The 5,407-nt window shown below is 37.3% G+C and overlaps 1 pseudogene; it reads left to right on the forward strand.

The window, feature by feature from the left end:
- The first annotated feature begins 3,732 nt into the window (after positions 1–3,732).
- Positions 3,733–5,407, forward strand: LOC143623231 (AT-hook motif nuclear-localized protein 18 pseudogene; annotated as a pseudogene).

Below are 5,407 nucleotides of genomic sequence, written 5' to 3' on the forward strand. Positions count from 1 at the left end.
TCTTCATTACTGGTAACCTGGGGGTTAGATAGATGTTTCCCACGAGGGGTTAGACCCTGAGAAGATGGTTCTTCTGATAACCTGCAAAACAGACACCGTGAGCTTGTCACTGAGAAGGGGGGGGGGGGTTCCTCCTTGTGACCACCCTCCGGCGTGAGAATCAGACTAGATTGCCCTTTAACTATAAATGTATATTAAGAGATTGCTAGAGCAGATATCAGGTATAATATGATGATATGAGATAAGATATGATGGTCATACCATTTGTGGTATTTATAGCCGAAGGTAGGTTTCCAAGGAGGTGTGGCCGGCTGCAACAGTGTTCCTGTTCCACCAACAGTCGCCTACGCACGTGCCCTGCTAGTAGTTGGTGGGTAGGCAGCGGCTGATAGTGACCAGGCCTGCTGTGTACTATTCCTTTTCCACCAACTGCCGGCTACGCACGTGGTATGGCAGTAGTTGGTGAGTAGGCAGCGGCTAATAGTGACACAGTACAGGAGCATGCTGCTCGCCATACTGTGTCAGTAAGCTGTCGTCTCTTTAGTCAGATCTTTTTCCCATACCTCGTCAGGTACAGTACAGAAGATCTTCCCGTATCGTACGGACTGGCTTATTTGGGCGGGAGTATTCCCCCTCCCGCCCTTGTGCGGGATTGTTCTCGGCTTTGCTCATTCCTTCAGGTGACACTGAGTGATTGAGAGCTAAGTGCCTTGTGCGTGTAGCCTTGCTGCGCGGGTGGCCTTCCCTGATGGCTTGTATCCGAGGCTGCGGGGACAGGCGGAGTCCTTCACCATTGGAAGGCATTTCCTGCGGGACCAGCTTGCGTACTGCGCGTAAGGACGTCACGTCTCTGAGCATGGTTGGTCCTGCGGATCCAGTTGGTTTCTGCGCAGACGTTCCTCTTCAAGGTGAGTCTTGCGGGTCCAACTGGGCTCTGCTGGGACCTACCTCTTCACACATTCAATTGAGTGATCTTAAACCAAAATCTGTTGAATATAACACGTTTTGTCGTCATATTATAACAATTTACATAAAGTCGTTTCTTCCTATAAATTAAAACTTTGAAAACACTTTTAGAAGAATATATACCAATCTTTTTTATTTCAGAAAACTAAATGTGCTTATTATAAAATGATTCCAAGTTAGACAAATAATATTGAAGTCTAAATATTCTATAAGCCAACATAAAATGCTGCCCAAAAATATTAAAATAAATCTTTTTAATTAGATATGATATATTTTGACCGGTGCTTATATTTTTTGCTTGATGGTAACCATCTTCTTACTGCCCTATTATCAAATTCGTCGAGACTGAAATTCAATGTCTAAAAATCATACCAAAGAGATCGACACACTTTAGGTAAGAAAAAAACAATAAAATCAAAAGATTGTAATATTCGAAATCTCAACAATAATATTGCTAGTAACTACTGTATGTTATTGTTAAGCTTTTAGTTTTATTTTTGTTAAAAATATTTTTAAAAAATTAGTGCATATCAGTTTTCCGGCACTAAAACCCGAAACTTTGTTTATAGTAAGATTGGTTTAGCATTTAGAAATAGAATAACGACACATCTTGTTGCCTGATTATCTATCAGCTACTTTATATTAGAGAATATTATAAAATATATTATTAGAGTTTTAGTATTATAGTGTTACTATAATTAAGAGATTGTATTTGATTATGTTTTCTTGTATTTATCTCTTGTAACCTTATATATAGTTGATTAATAATACATTACATCTAACGGGGTTTTCATTATTCTACATGGTATCAAAGCCTTAAGGTTCTGGCTTGTCTTTCTCTTCTTCTCAATCTCGTCCTGCCCCGAGGACGTTTATACACACAATATATAGTTGACTACGGTCTACGCGCCACCGCTTCCTCAAACGACGCCAACTACCCAATTTTATTTTTTGGTTCCGGGCGTAATCGTGTTTTTAAACTTGAAGAACCACTTTTGACTTTTGAGTAATTTGATCTTTATTCTCAAATTTGATTTTCCTTAACTATATTTGTTTTCATCAACTCAACAATTCGTTTTACATATCTTCTTATTTAGCTTTTCTTGCTTTTGTTTTTTTTTCTCGCTGAACAAACAAATATATATATATATATTTTCTGATTGAAAAACAAAAAGTGTAGTTTTTTTATTTAGTTTTTTATTTGTTTGGTTTTTCTCCCATTCACAAAGTTCCTTTGCTTTTGTAATTTCTTTAGCTTTTGTTTATTTTTTTCCCGTCATTAATTTCCTTAACAAATAGTTTTTTTCTTTATTATTATTATTATTTAGTTTTTTTGTTATTTATTTATATTCTTTGGAATATGAAAAGAACTGTCGTCGTGTGTCGCAAAGTCGTTGCTTCGGCCGACTCAGTCATAGCTTTTACTGTCGCAGTCGAAGCTCTTGTCATCAAGCCTAGGCGCCTGACTACGGTCAAGCCGTCGCCGATCTTCTTAGATCCTATAACCGATTGAGTTCCTGCTCTATGTGACAGCCGGTCGTATATCTTCACAAGTTTTGTGCTCCAGTCCGAGCGTCCGATTTCCTACCGCTCTGACTGCGGGGGAATATTAGAGAATATATTATTAGAGTTTTAGTATTATAGTGTTACTATAATTAAGAGATTGTGTTTGATTATGTTTCCTTGTATTTATCTCTTGTAACCCTATATATAGTTGATTAATAATACATTACATCTCACGGGGTTTTCATTATTCTACACTTTATTGTAATTGTTTGAATTGTTATAAAAATAAAAAAATTATATTTATATTCATCTTAAGGGTTGAGTTATAATAAGAAGATTAGTTTTCCTAGGTTGGATAGGAAATAATCGTGTCCATTCATTTGAGAATTGAAATGGTTGAGATTAGATTAAAGAGATCATCAAGTGTAAAACAAGGGTAAGGGCATAATAGGGATAGCACATTTGTTGACTTTCTCTCTTCACATGCAAGGCACATGTCAAATTCCCCCATCATTTTAAAACGTCCATAACTTTTTTATACGACTTTTTTTTTCAAAACAATTTCACCATAAAAACAAGTGTTTTTTTATCTTTTATATGAGTACCATATTGCTTTATAAAAATAATAAAAAATCGTGGGTTTTTTACAAGGTGTGTTTTACCAAAATTGTGTTTTACAAAATTGTGTTATACAAGTGTGTTTTATTTTTTCATAATATTTTTTTTGCATTGTGTTTTTTACATTGTGTAATTTAATTGTGTTTTTCATTGTGTTTTTGTCATTGTGTTTTATTTTCGTAGTGTTTTTTCCATTGTGTTTTTTCATTGTGTTTTTCCATAATGTTTTCCATTATGTTTTATTTTTCGGCGAAATTTCCGAAGACTTTTCCGGCAAAGTGGATGGCAGTGGGCGGTGGTGGTTGTAGGAGATGAGTGAAAATTTAAGTGGGTTTAAGTTAATTGGATTTTTATAATTAAATTAAGTGGGTTTTTAATATTAGGTAGTAGACTAAAATACACTCATTCCTAACCTTCTTAGTAAAAACAAACTTCTTATTTGAACCTTTCACTTCATCTTAAAACAAAAATAAATAATCTATAGTCAGATTGAACTTTTAGTTAAGTTTGAGTTTAAAAGAATTTCAATAGATAAGTTGCATGTTACAGTCTTAATAAACTTGGTCATGACAAATGTTAGAAAACATGAAATGACTAGCTTACTGCACAAAACACTAAATATGAAAACAAGAACTCAAGAATTGAGGGAGAACATAGGTAACAATGGGGGACAGATGCTGGGCCCACCTCACCGCCCATGCGCACGCAAACTTATCTCTCTCTCTCTCTCTTCTTCATGACCTAACCCTAACCCAAACAACACTTAGCCAAACACAACTACTACATCTCTCTCTCTTTCTATCTCCCTAACCTTCACCAACAGCAACCAAATTCCAATAAAGAGTAGACAGAAAGAAGTTGGAAATATATATGATGAATTATTATTCAGCTCATTATTTGGTTGAGTTTTCTGGTGAAGGTTAGCAGTCACCTACATCAAGAATATCAAGATTTAGGGTTAAATCTTTCAGGGTCTTTTCATTCATTAATATTATTATTATTATTAATCCAAGATGGATCCAGTTACTGCTCATGGCCGTCATCTTCCTCCTCCTTTTCATACTAATGAACTTCAACTGCACCACCGCCACCACCAGCAGCAGCAGTTTCAGCAACACCACCAGCAGCAACAGCAGCACTACCACCATCAACAGCAGCAGCCGAATTCTGAAGAGGATGAGCAAAGTGGTGGAAGTAGCAGCCTCAACCATGGTCAAAAGAGAGAGCGTGAAGACAATAATAATAATAATAATAATAATAATAATAATAATAATAATAATAATAATAATAATAATAATAATAATAATAATAATAATAATAATGGTGGTGGTAATAGAGAATTGGCGTCGGTTGTGACTGGTGGTGATGGAGATCATAGTAGCGGTGGAGGTGGTAGTGGTGGCTCTAGACGGCCGCGTGGCCGTCCAGCGGGTTCGAAGAACAAACCCAAGCCACCAATTATTATCACTAGAGATAGCGCTAATGCTTTAAGGTCCCATGTGATGGAAGTGGCTAATGGGTGTGATATACAGGAAAGTATATCGAATTTCGCGACAAGGAGGCAAAGAGGAGTGTGTATTTTGAGCGGTAACGGCACGGTTACCAATGTTACGTTGAAGCAGCCGACAGCACCGGGGGCGGTTATGACGTTACACGGGCGATTTGAGATCTTATCGTTATCTGGTTCGTTTCTTCCTCCTCCTGCTCCACCTGCTGCTTCTGGTTTGACCATTTATCTAGCTGGTGGTCAAGGACAGGTGGTTGGAGGAGGGGTAGTGGGGCCTTTGTTAGCATCAGGCCCCGTGGTAATAATGGCAGCATCTTTTGGGAATGCTGCCTACGAGAGACTTCCTCTTGAAGAAGAGGATACCACACCAGGCATTGGAAATGGCCCTCTAGGTTCACCTACCGGGATTGGTAACCAACAACAACTCATGAATGATGCAAATCCGTCGTTATTTCATGGATTGCCTCCCAATATGCTAAATTCATTCCAATTGCCGGCAGATGCGTATTGGAGGGCAAATCGCCCCCCTTTCTAAAACGGAAGGGTGGTCTTCCGTTTCTCCTATTTCACTCATTTTACCTTTGCAATCCTCTCTTTCAAGATTTCATATAAACTAGTTGCTTTTGTGATGTTAGTTGCTTAATAGCATGTTTGATTCAAGAATTAATCAAGGGTGTAAAAAGTTTGTGAAATAGCCTTCGTTGTGGCCTTCAGTTTGTTGGAATTGTCCCTCTTTTAGTCCTTTCTTTTTTATTAAGTGGTTAGAGCTTTTATCAAATAATATAACAGACTTTTGAGTTCAAATGGTAA

The sequence above is a fragment of the Bidens hawaiensis genome, unplaced genomic scaffold, assembly GCF_021521415.1.
Source record: "Bidens hawaiensis isolate Kalapana, Puna unplaced genomic scaffold, B.hawaiensis_p1.1 tig00003356_1, whole genome shotgun sequence".
In the NCBI taxonomy this organism is placed as follows: Eukaryota; Viridiplantae; Streptophyta; class Magnoliopsida; order Asterales; family Asteraceae; genus Bidens; species Bidens hawaiensis.